Here is an 18,922-nt window from a genome sequence, read left to right as displayed (position 1 = left end):
GCACTATGAATACTGTGTGATGCCCTTCGGCCTGTGTAACGCACCAGCAGTCTTTCAAGAATTGGTGAACGACGTGTTCCGGGACCTTCTCTACATCTGTGTGGTGGTGTATCTTGATGACATCCTGGTCTTTTCTCCGGACCTCCAAACCCACAGAGAGAACGTGCAGCTGGTACTACAACGACTGAGGGAAAATCGTCTGTACGCCAAGTACGAGAAGTGTGTCTTCGAGCAGTCTTCTCTGCCCTTCCTGGGTTACGTAATCTCCGATACCGGACTGCAGATGGATCCGCAGAAGGTCTCTTCCATTCTCAACTGGCCCCCTCCTTCTGGACTGAAGGCAATCCAATGCTTTCTGGGATTCGCAAACTATTACCGCCAGTTCATCCCTCACTTCTCGGCTCTGACTGCTCCTCTCTCCGCCTTGACCAAGAAGGGGGCTAATCCAAAGGACTGGTCACCTGCGGCCGACGCCGCGTTTGGCTCTCTGAAGCGGGCATTTGCCTCCTCCCCTGTGCTCCACCGTCCGGAGTTAAACCGACAGTTCACCTTGGAGGTGGATGCCTCCTCCTCAGGAGCCGGAGCAGTGCTCATGCAGAAGTCCTCCTCCGGGAAGATGGTGACTTGCGGTTTCTTCTCCAAGAGCTTCTCAGCGCCTGAACGCAACTACACCATCGGTGACCGAGAGCTATTGGCAGTCAAACTGGCTCTGGAGGAATGGCGCTACCTTCTAAAGGGAGCAGTGTACCCCGTGATCATTTACACGGACCACAAGAACCTGGAATACCTGCGGTCCGCTCAGCGACTGAACCCACGGCAAGCCAGGTGGTCCTTATTCTTTGCCAGGTTCGATTTCCAGCTCCATTTCCGACCTGCGGACAAGAATGTACGCGCAGATGCTTTGTCCAGGTCATTCCTGCCCATGGAACAGGAGGAGGAGACATCCCAGCCCATCATCTGTCCTAGTAAGATCATTCCGGTGGCCCCTGTCACCCTGGCCCAGATACCGCCCGGGAAGACCTATGTCTCTGAGACTGACAGGCAAAAAGTGTTGCACTGGGGCCATGCCTCGAAAACAGCCGGCCATGCTGGTCAGAAGAGAACATGGAGTACGATCGTACGTCATTACTGGTGGCCATCCCTTCGCACGGACGTCGCTTCTTTTGACTCAGCCTGCTCCTCTTGTGCCAGGAACAAGACGCCCAAACATCTGCCATATGGCCGTATTCTGCCTCTGCCTATACCCTCAGTTCCGTGGCAACACATTGCGATGGACTTTATTACGGACTTGCCACTGTCCTCCGGACACACAGTCATATGGGTCGTGGTGGATCGGTTCTCCAAAATGGCTCATTTCGTCCCTATGGCTGGACTGCCCTCTGCCCAGGAACTCGCTGACGCCTATATACAACACATCTTCCGCTTGCATGGCTTTCCATCACACATTGTGTCCGACAGAGGAACTCAGTTCACCTCCCACTTCTGGAGGGCCCTCTGCAAACATCTGGGAGTAACTCTGGACTTTTCTTCAGCCTACCATCCTCAGTCGAATGGCCAAGTGGAACGAGTCAATCAGATCTTGACCTCCTTCTTACGTCACTACGTCAACGCCCATCATGACGACTGGTCCACGCTTCTTCCTTGGGCTGAATTCTCCCATAACCACCACGTCAGTGAGTCCTCCTCCAGCTCTCCCTTCCATGTCGTTTACGGACTTCAGCCTTCCGTCCCATTACCTGTATCCTCTTCATCGGATGTCCCTGCTACTGATGCTGTAGCCCGTGACTTTGCAACAATTTGGGACAATTTGTCAAGGCGTCCCTTGGACGTGCTTCCCTGCGGATGAAGAGACATGCAGACAAGAGGCGTCTGGACCCTCCGTGTTTCTCTCCAGGAGATCTCGTCTGGCTTGCTTCCAAGTACGTCCGATTGAAGCTACCATCCTACAAGCTGGGTCCTCGCTACATCGGGCCGTTTAAAGTCCTCAGCAAGATCAATGAGGTCTCCTACAAACTGCAGCTCCCGGCCACGATGAGGATACCCAACTCCTTCCACGTCTCCCTGCTCAAGCCGATTGTCCTTGGTCCCTTCTCCGCTGCTGCCAGTTCGGCTCCTCCTCCTATTGCCGATGATGACATCTATGCGGTAAGGGATATCGTGGCCATGAAAACCGTTCGGGGCCGACAGTTCTTCCTGGTAGACTGGGCAGGGTATGGTCCTGAGGATAGGTCCTGGGAGCCCCGGGAAAATGTGGGTACTCCTCTGATCCGTGCCTTCCTGTCCCGGTTGCGGGGAGGTGGCGTGGGGGGGGGTACTGTCACGCTCTCCGGGTCCCCTGCTCTGCTCCCCGGCTCACCTGCCACGCTCCCCGGCTTCCCTGCTTCTCTCCCCGGTCTCCAGCCTCCATTGCCTGCGGTCTCCAGGCGGCCCGGTCCCCGCTCCCGGCGCCCGTTGGCTACTCAGCCCCAGCCCGGCTCTCCTGCATCCTTCTCACCGCTCCCTGCCCTGGCTTCTGGCACCCGGGCCTCGCGCATGCGCATTAGGGCGCGCGCGCGGTCATTGACCCTTTCTTAAAGGGCCAGCGTCCACTAACAGGAAATTGAACACACAGGTACAGGGTATAAAGGGGTTTAGTGTCCAAGTGGGCGGGGCCTGTTCTTCGTGTTTCCTAAGCTAGGAGTCAGGTCTCCTTGTGTCTCTGTGCCATACTTACCTATCTCTCTTCTAGAGCCGCTCCTGCCTCGCCATCCGGTCCTGCCGATTCCCGAACGCTGACTATCTGCCATCCTGTCAGTCCGTACCATCTCTGATCCCTGTGGTGACCCGTCCTCTCGCTCCATCGGTTCCGGACTCTGCCTGACAACATCTCGGCCTCCGAACCTGAGCTCCGTCACCCGGACTACCATCAGTGACTCCGTGGTCCCAGGGACTTCTCAATTCCACTCTTGTGCACGGACTGTCCTGCTACCCGTAGTGCTCCGGCTACCGGACCCCTTGCCTTCATCAAGGAGTTCGGCCCAGTGGATCCACCTCCTGGGTCTGCCCGTCCACCTGGCCCTAACAGATGTAATAGTGCAGGGATATAGTAACACAGGTACAGTGATGTCATAGTGCAGGGATATAGTAACACAGGTACAGTGATGTTATAGTGCAGGGATATAGTAACACAGGTACAGTGATGTAATAGTGCAGGGATATAGTAACATAGGTACAGTGATGTAATAGTGCAGGGATATAGTAACACAGGTACAGTGATGTCATAGTGCAGGGATATAGTAACACAGGTACAGTGATGTCATAGTGCAGGGATATAGTAACACAGGTACAGTGATGGCATAGTGCAGGGATATAGTAACACAGGTACAGTGATGTAATAGTGCAGGGATATAGTAACACAGGTACAGTGATGTAATAGTGCAGGGATATAGTAACACAGGTACAGTGATGTCATAGTGCAGGGATATAGTAATACAGGTACAGTGATGTCATAGTGCAGGGATATAGTAACACAGGTACAGTGATGTCATATTAGGTGGAGTGATATGGTAACACAGGTACAGTGATGTCATAGTGCAGGGATATAGTAACACAGCTACAGTGATGTCACTGTGCAAGGATATAGTAACACAGGTACAGTGATGTCATAGTGCAGGGATATAGTAACACAGGTACAGTGATGTAATAGTGCATGGATATAGTAACACAGGTACAGTGATGTCATAGTGCAGGGATATAGTAACACAGGTACAGTGATGTCATAGTGCAGGGATATAGTAACACAGGTACAGTGATGTCATAGTGCAGGGATATAGTAACACAGGTACAGTGATGTCATAGTGCAGGGATATAGTAACACAGGTACAGTGATGTCATAGTGCAGGGATATAGTAACACAGGTACAGTGATGTCATAGTGCGGGGATATAGTAACACAGGTACATTGATGTCATAGTGCAGGGATATAGTAACACAGGTACAGTGATGTCATAGTGCAGGGATATAGTAACACAGGTACAGTGATGTCATAGTGCAGGGATATAGTAACACAGGTACAGTGATGTCATAGTGCAGGGATATAGTAACACAGGTACAGTGATGTCATAGTGCAGGGATATAGTAACACAGGTACAGTGATGTCATAGTGCAGGGATATAGTAACACAGGTACAGTGATGTCATAGTGCAGGGAAATAGTAACACAGGTACAGTGATGTCATAGTGCAGGGAAATAGTAACACAGGTACAGTGATGTCATAGTGCAGGGAAATAGTAACACAGGTACAGTGATGTCATATTAGGTGCAGTGATATAGTATAACAGGTACAGTGATGCCATATTAGGTGCAGTGATATGGTAACACAGGTACAGTGATGTCATATTAGGTGCAGTGATATAGTAACACAGGTACAGTGATGTCATAGTGCAGGGAAATAGTAACACAGGTACAGTGATGTCATATTAGGTGCAGTGATATAGTAACACAGGTACAGTGATGCCATATTAGGTGCAGTGAAATAGTAACACAGGTACAGTGATGTCATATTAGGTGCAGTGATATAGTAACACAGGTACAGTGATGTTATATTAGGTGCAGGGATATAGTAACACAGGTACAGTGATGTCATAGTGCAGTGATATAGTAACACAGGTACAGTGATGTCATATTAGGTGCAGTGATATAGTAACACAGGTACAGTGATGTTATATTAGGTGCAGGGATATAGTAACACAGGTACAGTGATGTCATAGTGCAGGGATATAGTAACACAGGTACAGTGATGTTATATTAGGTGCAGGGATATAGTAACACAGGTACAGTGATGTCACTGTGCAAGGATATAGTAACACAGGTACAGTGATGTCATAGTGCAGGGATATAGTAACACAGGTACAGTGATGTCATAGTGCAGGGATATAGTAACACAGGTACAGTGATGTCATAGTGCAGGGATATAGTAACACAGGTACAGTGATGTCATAGTGCAGGGATATAGTAACACAGGTACAGTGATGTCATAGTGCAGGGATATAGTAACACAGGTACAGTGATGTCATAGTGCAGGGAAATAGTAACACAGGTACAGTGATGTCATAGTGCAGGGAAATAGTAACACAGGTACAGTGATGTCATAGTGCAGGGAAATAGTAACACAGGTACAGTGATGTCATATTAGGTGCAGTGATATAGTAACACAGGTACAGTGATGCCATATTAGGTGCAGTGATATGGTAACACAGGTACAGTGATGTCATATTAGGTGCAGTGATATAGTAACACAGGTACAGTGATGTCATATTAGGTGCAGTGATATAGTAACACAGGTACAGTGATGTTATATTAGGTGCAGGGATATAGTAACACAGGTACAGTGATGTCATTGTGGAAGGATATAGTAACACAGGTACAGTGATGTCATAGTGCAGGGAAATAGTAACACAGGTACAGTGATGTCATATTAGGTGCAGTGATATAGTAACACAGGTACAGTGATGTCATAGTGCAGTGATATAGTAACACAGGTACAGTGATGCCATATTAGGTGCAGTGATATGGTAACACAGGTACAGTGATGTCATAGTGCAGTGATATAGTAACACAGGTACAGTGATATAATGGCAGGTACCACAGTGAGGTTTACTGTGGAATTAAGAACACAAGTATTATAATAAAATAGATCCAGACATAGTAACATCAGTAATAGAAATGTATAAACAAAACAGTAAGGAAATAGATCCAGTGAAGGACAGCACAGGAATAAAGTGACCAGATCACAGGTAGAGCACTGGAATATAACACAGGAGCAGTAATGCAATGAGAGGGGTATTTATATAATAACACAAGCACAGTAACATAATAAGCCCCTGATGGAATCACATAAAGCATAATAATAAGATAATGCAATAACAGAGCACAGCAATGATAGTGCCCTAAGTAATATAAGATAATATACATGTATAATGAGACAGGAATAGTGACACTAGAAGATGAAGCAGTGATGTAATGAAGCAGGCAGTGAGGGTGAGCAGGTGGGCACACAGGTGGGCAGGTGGGCACACAGGTGGGGGTGCTATTGGGCATTGCAGGACAGCTGGAGCTGATGGAGGGTCTCAGAGTCCAGTAATGTGGAGATAAGCCCCTGCTGATACCTCCTTGCTGGAGAGGATGCCTCTGCTTCCGCCTGCAGTATGGGAACTCCCTGGGGGAGGAGTGAGCCCCCTGCCCGAAGATGTGCAGATCAGACACTGCTTTCCCAAAGGAGCAGAACCCTCTGATCCTAACAGGAGGAGCCTCACAAACTCCCCCTCCGCCACCCCAGACTCCTTATATAGGAACGTGCCTTGGACTTGGCATACTTCACTTCAAGAGGCAGTGAATCATTTCCTCCATTTAACAAAAATGGGAGAAAGCTCCTCAGGATTGATTGTTAAATTTAGATCAGATTTTCATTCCCCCCCCTCCCCCCCCAAATGGGGAAAAAATAAAGGATATAAATTGTTGTGGTTCCAGGAGCCAACAAGTGCATTGGTGATGAGGACTGTGATGTGTAATGTGATGTGTGAGCTCCCCCGCCTGACACCAGGAGGTACACACCAGCCACCGAGGCTCTGGACCAAAATACACAGGGGGCTACAGAACCTCTGCGGAAAGATCAGAAAGTTTCTTCTTCTGGGTTCAACAGTCTGTAATGTGTCCTCTAGCTTTTAAAGAGGTTCTTCAGCAACTGCAATATACAGTATATAGTTATTCTAACTTCTGCAAAACATCATAATAAACCTCAGCTGCTGCAGAACCTCATTAGTTGTTATCGTTAAGCTTTAAAAAGAAGTTCTGTGCTGATGTGTGTATTATAAGGATTAGGAGTAATGCCAATATAAATTCTAAAAAAGTCTATCCGGCCTGAAGCCTTGTGATTTTAATTGATCACAAATTACTTTTGTTCCTCAAGTTCTAATATATTTCTATCTAATATTATTCTTTATGGTAGAGATTGACTATATAACACCCCACAAAAATATCAAAAAAGGAACAAAACAAGAGCGGTAATGGCTAAAAATTATATTGATTTTTATTATACCAAAGTTTAAAAACATTGATGAAAAACATGTATATGAGGGGCTGCTGATAAGTCTTTGGTTTTGTGATCTTTTTTGTTTCTATGGTAACGAATGTTACATCACGTAAAAGCCTTATGTGTCTAATATATGTTTTCAAAATTTTGTGTTTGTTGCTTATGGCAACAGTGTTCTAAGAACGCGGGAAAACAAAATGGCGGAGACTAACGCGATATTCACAGCAACTGAGAGCAGAGGAGTGATAAAATTCTTGTTTCTGCAAGGAAAGTCCATGAAGGATATTCATGGTGACAGGGCTGCCATAAGGAATTTCAGGGCCCCTGATTGGCATAATTTTGGGGCCCCCTTGAGACTCTACTCCAGCTTCGCCTCCACACCTCACACACAAGCCAATAAATGAAGCGTGATGGGGCCCCGGACTAGAGTCCTGTTTGTCCCCCCTTGGTGGTGACCCTGATGGTGATGAGTCGCAGACATTGGTGGTTCAATCCCCTTTATATTCCACAGTTAGGAACTGGGTTGCAAAATTTAAAACGGGCCACTTCAGCACCAATGATGAGGAGTGTCCCGGACGACCGAGAGTGGTTGTTGTTCGATGCTGTGCACAACCTCATACTGGAGAATCGACGAATTTCAGGTAAAGCAATAGCAGACATCATTGGATATTCCCATGAACGTGTTTGTGTCATTATCCATGAACATTTGGACATGAGGAAGCGATCTGCAAAGTTGGGTCCCCAAATGTTTGACAACAGATCAGAGAAGCATACAAGTGAACATTTCCCAGTTGATTTGTTAGCGTTTCCGGACTGATAACTTCCTGGATCGACTGGTCACTATGGATGAGACCTGGATTTATTTATATGACCCTGAAAGCAAGGAGCAGTCAAAAGAGTAGAGGCACCGTGGTTCTCCTCATCCAGAGAAGTTCAGGGAGCAGAAATCAGCCACTAAAGTGATGGCGTCTGTGTTCTGGGATCAGGAGGGCATGCTGCTAGTGGACTACCTTCAAAGGGGTTCCACCATCAATGCAAGGGTATTACACTGAACTTTTGGACCAATTGAAGGCAGCTCTGAAGGCCAAAAGGCGCGACAAGCTGTCCAAAGGAATCTTGTTCCTGGAAGACAATGCTTCCGCTCACACTGCACAAGCGACCACGGCAAAACTGGCAGAGCTGGGCTTCCAGCTGGTTGACCACCCACCTTGTTCACCAGATCTAGCTCCCTCCAACTATGATCTGTTTCCAAACATGAAGAAACACCTCAAGGGTACCAAATTTTACACCTTTTCTGATGCCATTGCTGCTACGGATGTCTGTTTGAGGCACAACCAAAATCCTTCTTTTTGCTAGGCTTACAGAACCTGGAATACTGATGTAAGAAGTGTGTTGAGATCAGTAGCATAAATGTAAAGTTTCATCATCCTATCTCGTTTCTTTCTGGGTAAAGCCAAAGACATATCAGCAGTCCCTCGTATATACAAATTAGACACACAAAAAAAAAATCAGTGCAAAAAGTGTGCTTACTCATAGGTATGTAAAGCAAGGGGGACTGTAGAGGGTTCAGCAGGATCGCTACTGCGATCTCGTCGGGGGCAAATCAAAAGTGACGCACATCCGGCGCCGGTAACGACGTCGCAACGTGTAAAGCCTAGAAGCACCGATAAATGATCGCAAAAGCGTCGAAAATCGGTGATCTGTGTAGTGTCGGTCATTTCCATAATTTCGCTGCAGCGACAGGTACGATGTTGTTCCTCGTTCCTGCGGCAGCACACATCGCTATGTATGAAGCCGCAGGAGTGAGGAACATCTCCTTACCTGCGTCCCGCCTGCAATGCAGAAGGAAGAAGGTGGGCGGGATGTTTACGTCCCGCTCATCTCCGCCCCTCCGCTTCTATTGGCCGTCTGCCGTGTGACGTCGCTGTGTCGCCGCACGACCCGCCCCCTTAGGAAGGAGGTGGGTCGCTGGCCAGAGCGACGTCGCAGGGCAGGTAAGTGCGTGTGAAGCTGCCGTAGCGATAATGTTCGCTAAAGCAGCTATCACAACAGATCGCATCTTCGACGGGGGCGGGGACTATCGCGCTCGGCATCGCTACAATCGGCTGGCGATGTCGCAGCGTGCAAAGTACCCCTAATATTTAGCCATTGCAATCACTTCCTCACTAGCTGTGGGAATTTTTGCACTGATTTTTTTTTGTGTCTAATTTGTACGTATGCATGTTTATCATCAAACTTTTTAAACTTTGGTATAATAAAAATCAATATAAGTTTTAGCCATTAAAGCTCTTGTTTTGTTTCTTTTTTTGATACTTTGAGTATGGAGTGGTTTTGAGCTGCCCCAGGGCTATGGGGTACTCGGTCCCAGGCCGTATATATACGGGGACAGTTCACTGGGTGGCCGTTGCCTGGTTCCGTGACCCTGGGGGTCGCTTGAAAGGGGTTATATACAGGGGAATAGTAATAAAGTTTTTATCGTGATGCCACTTGCGGGTTGCCGTTATGGAGATGGAACTGCCACTGTACAGTCTCTCACCGCTGGGGCTGATGTTAATAGCAGCCTGGATGTTGGACCCTCCGCAAGTAGGGCCGGGGCCCCAGGGGGTAGGTGATGGAGTTAGGCGCGGAAAGAAGGTAGGCCACACAAGGGATTGCAGTGTAACTGGTTTCTTTACTCACAGCTTTGTTATGGCTGGCAAACCGAAGAATGCTGGTCCTCACCACTGGTCCCCTTAGTCCCAGTGCCGGTGTGGTAATCTGGTGGCTTCTTTTCCCTGCACCTATCTCTGGTTGGTGGGTCCCCGTGGCTTGGAGCGTCTGGGGGTCCCCTCATGGTAGTCTCTTAATCTTTAGTCTGTACAGCGGGCAGTTTGAACCCTGTAGGGTCGGTGTTCCGTTCCGGTCCCTGGTTCGCCCGTCACTGCTGGTACCCCCGGACTTTACTGTCAGTGAGGTCCTGGATGGTCACCTCACTGAACAGATTTTATCAGGTCTGCAAGGTGCGTTTGCCTGACCTAGGGCTCTGTACCCAGTCGGTGCTTTGGTTCCGAGAGTACTCCACCATACTCCTTTGGCAAACACACGCCTGCGTCTGACAGGTCACTGTTACACACTCTCGTCAGTACGGTTACGTCTGTCTTCTCTCATTTCCACTTACTGACTGTCTGATCCCTCCTCCCTGGTTGTCATCTAGTGGACTGAATCGGCTCCACCCCTAGGTGGCCATCCATTGAGTCCAACTGTAGTCTGTCACCAGTCCTTGGAGACAGGAAAAACAGGGATTATATATGTGTGTTTTGGTGTTACCAGCACTGGTCTTCTGGGTTCCTGGAGGTAGGCCCTGCATCTTTGACAGAATGCAGTACGTTGCAGCTCCTGATGGGTTCAGGGGGTCTACATTCCCCTTTGGTTAATTCCAGCATATCCTCGGGCTGCAAATATGACAAAGGTTAACACTTTTATTTACATTTTCAACATTTAAACCTTCCTTCCCGTACAAGGGAGGCACATTTCTTAAACATTACTAAACCTGACCACCCTTCCCATCACCCACCACCCAAAGGTCCTGGTCCCAAAACCCCTAGGAGGCATGTCACCGGTTTCCATGGCGACTAGGTCTCGGCTACCTCTGCCGCAGACCCTTCCTGCAACCTTTTCCTCTCCTTGCTGGTGGTGTCAATGAGAGTCCTTTTTGTAAGATTGTACTCTAGTAGTAAGAACAACTGGTGCAACTATTTAGGCTGCTTTCACACCTCCGGTTTTAGCAGAGCCGGCCAATCCGGCTCTAAAACCTATGCAACGGATGCGGCGACAAAACCGCATCCTTTGCATAAGTTTTTGACATGCGGCCCATCCGGTTTTTGCCGCTTACGGCAGGCTACTGAGCATGCGGCGTCTATAGGCATGCATTGCAAATCGTGCCGCATCGACCGGATGCGGCGCAATGCGGTTTTTTTTTGCCAGACAAAAAAACGTGCCAGGCAACGTTCCATCCAGTCGCCGCATGCGGCAAAAACAGGACGGAACGCAAGCCCATGCGGCACAATATGGCACTAATGTAAGTCTATGCAAAAAAAAACGCAATCAGCGGCAAAAAAAACACGGTTGCGGTTTTTCTGCAAAGCGCCAAATTGTGCCGCACAGGAAAAACCGGATGTGTGAAAGCAGCCTAACAGACGAAAGTTTTTACTGCTACCAGTCCCGCAGGTTTGGTCCATGTTTATCAAAAATTATGTAAACCAGGTTAATTCAACATTCTTCACACATTATCAACATCTTAACTGAAACAAGAAAACTGGGTAGCATAGCAGGTTATACTCTATTTACACCTGTTTCTGTTGGCACCTATTCTCTTAACCTGAGTGGGGGTTGACCAAAGTTGCTACGACTGGATCTACGTAACTCTAGTGTCTCAGGTGGTCCCTGTTGTGTTCTGGTGTCTAGTGCAAGTGTTCCACTACTGTCTGTAGGTAGGCTAGGTAATTGTCTGCGAATTCTTAGGGGTGCATTACACGCTGCGATATCGTTAACAATTTATCGTCGGGGTCACGGTGTTTGTGACGCACATCCGGCGCCGTTAGCGACATCGCAGCGTGTAACAAGTACGAGCGACCTTAAACGATCGCAAAAGAGACAAAAATCGTTGGTTTTGGAGAGGTCGTCCAAACACCAAAAATCGTTGTCTCGTACATAGTGATGTTGTTCGTCGTTCCTGCGGGATCACACATCGCTATGTGTGACACCGCAGGAGCGACGAACATCTCCTTACCTGCCTTCACCGGCAACGCGGAAGTAAGGAGGTGGGCGGGATTTTACGTCCCGCTCATCTCGGCCCCTCCGCTTCTATTGGACTGCTGTTTAGTGACACCGCAGTGACGTCGCTATGACGCCGAACGCACCTCCCCCTTGAAAGAGGGATTGTTCGGCGGTCACAGCGACGTCGCTGACAAGGTATCTGCGTGTGACGCTGCCGTAGTGATAATGTTCGCTACGGCAGTGATCACCACATATCGCACGAACGACGGGGGCGGGTGCTATCACGCTTGACATCGCTAGCAATCGCTAGCAATGTCGCAGCATGTAAAGTACCCCGTAGTCTTCTTGGTGAACTGACAGTTTCGCTGTTTGTAGACTCTTCTGGAACTTGAACTGGTTCTTCCACTGGTTGTGGGAAAGTAATTACTGGCAGTATTATGGCTCGATTTTACTGAGGCCAATTCTCAGGACAGTCTCCAAGTATTGTATGTATCACCTTCTTTTTCTGCTCTGGTACTTTAGATGTACAGAATACTTCTTCTCTAAGTTTCAATGGTTCTGGGCATTTCTTCAAATTATCCCCTGAGACTGTTGATGAAGTTTTTCCTTTGTATTTGCTGATTAAGCAAGTTTTCTCATTATCAGAATTAGAAGGTAGCACTGTGTAGGGTTCTGTTTCCCACTGATTGTCAAGTTTATGAACTTTCCTTTTTCTCTTTAGAACTATTTATCCAGGTGTTAAGGAAACAGCTTGTTTGTTTTTGTTGTAATCCAAAATTGTTTTTCTCGACTTTGCTTTAGGTCTGCGACACACATCCGTGCCGCCGGCACGTGTTTGTCATTTTTTACACGTACCAGCAGCTCGGAGACACGTTAAGCAATGCTACCCTATTGTAGCAGGCACACACACGTAAAACCACACGGAACGTGTGTCCGTGTGCGTTTGTACGTGTGTGCGTTTTTCAAAGCGCTGACATGTCAGTGTTTTCTCCCGCAGCACGGGTGTCACACGGCCCGCACCCGTACCACACGGGTGTAGTGTGGATGCGGTCCCGTGTGACATGCGCCGGAGAAAACACACGTGTCAGTGAAAAAAAAACAAAACATTAACTCACCTTCTCCAGCCCTCCTGTCTCTGCCGCTGCTGCCTCTTGCTGCCGACCGCCTCTCATTATTCTCATTTAATATTCACTTCACTGCCTGGCAGCAGCAGCAGCGGGGAGACGAGAGGGCTGGAGCCGAAGATCAGCACCACGGACAGCAGTGCGGACAGCAGGAAGGACCAGGTGAGTATGTAAATTACCTGTTCTATGTGTGCTATCGCGGATAGCACACGTAGAACACACGTGGCCCGCACGTACCAGAGACATGTACTTACCTGCACGCAACACGCAGGGGAAATACGTGTCTCTCGGCACGTGCGTGAATTTCACGTGAGTGTGGCAGAGGCCTTAAGCTTTTCTCAACACATTCTTGTATCCTTTAATACTGTGCTTGGCGCTTAGAGTCCCAATCAGCTTTTGACAAATCAATTTCTGGAATAGCAACTCCCATTTCAAGATCTATTGGCAATCTTCCAGGTCTTGCTCTCATCAGGTATGCTGGTGTGCAGTTTCTGGAACTCACGGGGATGTTATTGTAAATGTCCACTAAGTCAGATAGCTTCTCTGGCCACATGTTCCTTTCTTCTAGTGGTAAAGTTTTCAACAGGTTGATGACTAAATGATTCATTTTCTCACACATACCGTTAGCTTGGATGGTAAAGTGTAGTGCGGATCGTTTTAGAGCCTTACATGCTGCAGAACTCCTGAAATACTTCCACTTCAAATGTAGAACCTTGATATGTTAATACCTGTTCTGGGTATCCGTGAGGTCTACAAAAGTAAGCTTTGAAGGTTTTTACTGCAGTCCTTGCTGTCAAGTCTTTCACTGGTACGACCACCAAGAATCTGGAGTAGTGATCCACCATAGTGAGGACATATGTATAGCTTGTCCGACTAGGTGTTAACTTCACATGGTCCAGGGCTGCAATTTCCAAGGGCTGCTTGGTGACATTAGGTTGTAGCGGTGCTCTTTGGCTGTTGCGATCTTTCCACAAAAGACCACAGTTCCTGCACCATTTTTCTATGGTGGTTCTCATTCCAATCCAGTAGAATCGATCACGCAGCAACGCTTCTAACTTCTTCCCTCTGAGATGTCCTGCTCGATCGCGGTATGCTTCCAGCCACATCTGGACGTAGTTTTTAGGTATTACCACTTGACATACCCTTTCATGGGTTTTAGGGTTGGTAACGCTTCTGCACAGTTTACCTTGATGGATGTACAGCCTGCTCCTTTCCTTCCATAGATGTTGAACCTCCAGTGAAGCATCAGGACCTAGGCACGAACCTGCTTGGGTTAACAGTTCTTTGACCAGTCTAACACAGGGTCACTGTCCTGTGTTTGTTTCCATCCATGATGAGGTAATGGGTTAAATGCAGCCTCCTGGCGCTTGCTACAAGACTGCTGGTTTTGAGAGGCACTATGGTGATGGAAAGCTGGCAACTTGATCTCCTCTACCTCATCTATGTCTTCTCCCTCATCTGATAGGTGAGGCATGCTGAATAACGCATCCGCATTTGCGTTCTTGCGACGAGCCCGATACCTGATGGTTTCTCCAATGCACCTAGCTTTGCCATATCCAGATGGGTCAGAGGGTTATTGTCTGTGAAGACCGTGAACTTCGCGGCTGCCAGATAATGTTTAAACCGTTCGGTGACAGCCCAGACCAAGGCCAGGAACACCAACTTGAAGGAGCTGTAGTTTTCAGGGTTCCTCTTGGTAGGACGGAGCTTCCTGGTTGCGTAGGTGATCACTCATTCTTTGCCATTCTGCACTTGAGATAGCACGGCTCCCATTCCCACGTTACTGGCAACAATATATAGCACAAAGGGAAAGTTGTAGTCAGGATACGCCAGAATCTCGTCACCAGTCAGGGCCCACTTCATCCGTCTGAAGGAATTCTCTTCTTCATCCCATTCAAATGGAGGACCAGAAGTCTTGCCCTTCTTTTCCTGGCTTACCAGGAGTTCTTGCAAAGGTGCTGCCATCTTCGTATAGCCCTTTATGAACCTCCTGAAGTATCCTACCAGGCCCTGGAACAGACGTACCGCTTTGACGGTGGTCGGTCTTGTCCAGTTTTGGATGGTTGTAATCTTTTCTGGGTCTGGTGCCACTCCTTCTGCGCTGACCACATGCCCGAGATACTGGACCTTGGGTTTTAACAGATGACATTTGGATGGTTTCAACATAACGCTTCAAATACCTCAGCTAGATGTTCAAGATGTTCCTCGTAGGTCTTCAAGTATACGATAACATCATCCAGGTAGAGCAGTACTGTCTCGAAGTTGTGGTGTCCCAGGTAGTATTCCATCAATCTTTGGAACGTTCCCGGTACGTTACACAGTCCAAACGGCATGCTATTGAACTCACACAGGCCCATTGGTGTTGCGACTGCAGTCTTCTCCCGATCCTCTTCGGCTACAGAGACTTGCCAATAGCCACTGGTGAGATCTAGAGTAGAGAAGTAGTTAGCAGCAGTACAGCCAGCGATTCTTCTATGTGGGGTTGTGGATAAGCATCCTTGTGAGTTATTTGATTGATTTGCTATAGCTATAGTCCATACACATCCTCATGGTACCATCCTTCTTTTTGACTAGAACCAGTAGAGCTGCCCAGGGGCTACAACTATCTCTAATAACCCCAGCCTCCTTCATGTTCCTCAACATCTCCTTGGCACACTTATAGTGAGTGGGTGGTATAGGTCTGTATTTTTCTTTGATAGAGGGATAGCCTCCTGTGGGTGTAACGCCCTGGAAAACCAGGTAGTTGTACATGTAGGCCCCCGCACAACACCTATCCCACAAAGGGTTAAATCAGCCAACCTGAAACCCTAGTCACCCCCCTCAGGGAAGGACGGAAACACCAGTGGGCGGGACCAGGCGGGTAGGGAACGCCCACCTAGGGGTCTGGAGAGCCCGGGGTGGGAAAACAGTCAGATAAGTGATAGTTGAAGTTTGGAGTGGAGGTGCAAGCTGACAGGTGCCAGGGTCGGAGCCCTGACACCTTGGCTAGGTGGCAGACGGTAGCCAGAGTCTGCAGGAGACGGGAAGACAGCTGTGGAGATCCGAGGTGGACAGGGTTGGAGCCCGCCGGTACCGACACCGGAGAACCGACCCAGAAACCGTGTGCACAGAGGGGGTACTTGGACCCTGAAGCCAGAACCGGCACTGACGGTCTAGCTAATTAACCAATTGAGGGCAGGATTTTAGGTCCTGTCCCAACCTAAGTCCTGAAAAGTAGACAACCACCCACAGAGAGGGATAGGGCAACCGCCAGGGCCCATAGAACCCAAGGTTCAGCGTCAGACGGGCACGGCTCCCAACCAAAGGACCGGGAGCGGACTCCCGCGTTTCACACCGGGAAGTCCTAACTACAACACACTGAGTGCAGAGGTGCGAGACTTTGACTACCAACCCAGGTGTGGGATGAGATACACCCATCTGCGGCAGCCGGCCACCATCACCTTGGCTTAACACAGGACTTGTGTGCTTTATTCGACCGTGAGTAACATCCCCGGCCTGGCCGGGTGCGCCGGCCCCTTCACTCACTATCCTCAGCATAGAGACACTGGGCCCCGGGACATCCATCCCTACCCACGGAGGGGTTAACATCCAGCTGCCAGCCCAACGTCCCCGGGAGCCCCGCAATGGCAGCGGTGGTGCTACATCTCACCACACACCGTGGGTGGCGTCACAGACATTTTACAACCAATCCCGTATAAATACGTTCCCTTTTATTCAGAGTGTCCGCGCAACCCCCGGGTCCGGAAAACCCCTCGAGCCGCACCGTAGATCCGGATCCAAGCAGCACCGGCTGCTGGCACGGGGGCGGCACATGGGTATTTGATGATATACCCCTTTTATCCTTAAAAAGTCTAGTGGATGCTTACTGAAAACGTATTCGTATTCCTGCACTACACGGTAGACTCCTTGTTTCTGGTGTGAAGGGGTGGAATCAATACCTACATGCAGTTCTTGAAACCAACCCTCTAGTTGTTCTAGGGGATGGTTATCGTTTGCCTATTCTGGTGGGATCAAGGATTCTACTGCCTGGATAGAATCATCTGTGACAGTGAACAGTTTGGCAATTGTAGCATACCTGGGCAATTTGGTCTCCTCCTCCCCACAATTTAACACTCTCACGGGCACTCTTCACTTGCAAACATCAAAATACCCCCGGCTGTCAAGACGGTGGACCAATTTTCTGAGTATGGGCTCCACCATTGCCTGGTAATCTTGCTCATTGAAACCTATTGCCTCCCGACACCATATCATCATCTCACTTCGTGGGGATATCACAATAGGACCAGGGTCTATTACCCGCACATTACCAATTTCCCCACCAGATAGGTTTACCTGTTGTCTCTGCAGGAGGGCTTTAATTTCTCTTTGCAGGAGTCCCAGGGCCGGCCTTATCCTGAATGGCGCCCTGGGCAAAACTGCCTTTTGGTGTTCCCCTCTACTGATTTTTTACGCAGATTCCCAGGAAACAAACGAGGACAGGAGGCCATTTTTTTTTATATCCTAAGAAAATTGATCTCTTGAAATGTACAATAAATTACAAATTTGTGTTGGAGAATCTGCACCTCAAATCCACCACGTCTGATCTCGTTTTTTTTAGAGGTCTTCCGATTTCAACCATTTATGCCGTATCCATGGATATTACACCCCACCCCAGCTCCGACTCCACCCCTCAAGCCCACTACACTCACCACCATTCTTGGAAAAACATATGTATATAATATATATATATATATATATATATATATATATATATATATGTATATATACACACAGTTATGGCCAAAAGTGTTACCACCCTTGAAGTTGTTCCAGAAAATAAAGCATTTCCCTCAGAAAATTAATACACCCCCTACACCTCCCCTCTCCATAATATACTCTCTACACCGCCCCTTTCCATAATCTCTCTCCCACACTGCCCCTATTTATAATATTCCCCCACACACTGCCCCTCTGTATGATATCACACACACACACACACACACACACACACACACTGCTCATCTGTATAATATCTCTCCCACACACACTGCCCCATGTATAATATCCCCCACAAACACTGCCCCTCAGTAGAATATACCCACACAATGCCCCTGTATATAATATTCACACACACACACTGCTCCTCTGTATAATATCCCCCCAAACACACTGCTCCTCAGTGTAATATCCCCCACACACTGCTTCTCTGTATAATATCCCCCACACACAATGCACCTCTGCATAATACCCCCCCACACACTGGTCTTCTGTATAATATCCCCACATACACACTGCTCCTCTGTATAATATCCCCACACACACTGCTCCTCTGTTTAGTATCCCCCAAACACACTGTTTATCAATATAATATCCCACACACTATTCCTCTGTATAATATCTTCCCACACACACTGCCCCTCTGTATAATAAATATCCCCCCACACCCACTGCTCCTCTGTATAATATCCTCCCACACACTGCTTCTCTGTATAATATCCTCCAACACACTGCTCCTCTGTATAATATCTCCGCACAAACACTGCTCCTCAATATATCCCCCTCCACACACTGCTCCTCTGTATAATGTCCCCACACGTACACTGCTTCTCTGTAAATACCAACACACACTTCCCATTTGTATAATATCCCACACACTGCTCCTCTGTGTAGCATCCTCTACACACACACACACTGCCCCTCTATATATCCCCCACACACTGCAACTCTGTATAATATACACACACACAATGACCCTCTGTGTAATATCCCTCATGTACGCTTCCCCTTTGTACACTATCCCCCACACAAGCTGCCCCTCCTTATACATATCCTCACACACAATGCTCCTCTGTATATCACCCCACACACACTACCCCTCTGTATACTATCCCCCCATACACATTGTCTCTCTGTATAATATCCTCCTGGTATATATGTCTAAATCCTGGTATATATGTCTGCATCCTGGGCCCTCCCTGGTATGCATGTCCCCCATC

General features: G+C 48.2%; 2 protein-coding genes across 2 annotated transcripts in view; one reads left to right on the top strand and one right to left on the bottom strand.

Moving 5' to 3' along the window:
* Positions 1 to 6,228, bottom strand: part of LOC142254256 (PRKC apoptosis WT1 regulator protein-like) — a 117,888-nt gene extending 111,660 nt beyond the window's left edge. Inside the window, exon 1 of the mRNA XM_075325270.1 lies at positions 6,146 to 6,228. The gene's annotated coding sequence lies outside the window, so the exon portion shown is untranslated. The remainder of the gene's footprint in view (positions 1 to 6,145) is intronic.
* The window catches only part of TKFC (triokinase and FMN cyclase), a 742,129-nt gene that overhangs the window by 243,162 nt on the left and 480,045 nt on the right, over positions 1 to 18,922 (top strand). The window lies entirely within an intron of this gene.

The sequence above is a fragment of the Anomaloglossus baeobatrachus genome, chromosome 10 (genome assembly GCF_048569485.1).
Source record: "Anomaloglossus baeobatrachus isolate aAnoBae1 chromosome 10, aAnoBae1.hap1, whole genome shotgun sequence".
Lineage (NCBI taxonomy): Eukaryota > Metazoa > Chordata > Amphibia > Anura > Aromobatidae > Anomaloglossus > Anomaloglossus baeobatrachus.
Note: the sequence above shows the minus strand (reverse complement) of the source record. Positions and strands in the feature narration are given on the sequence as shown.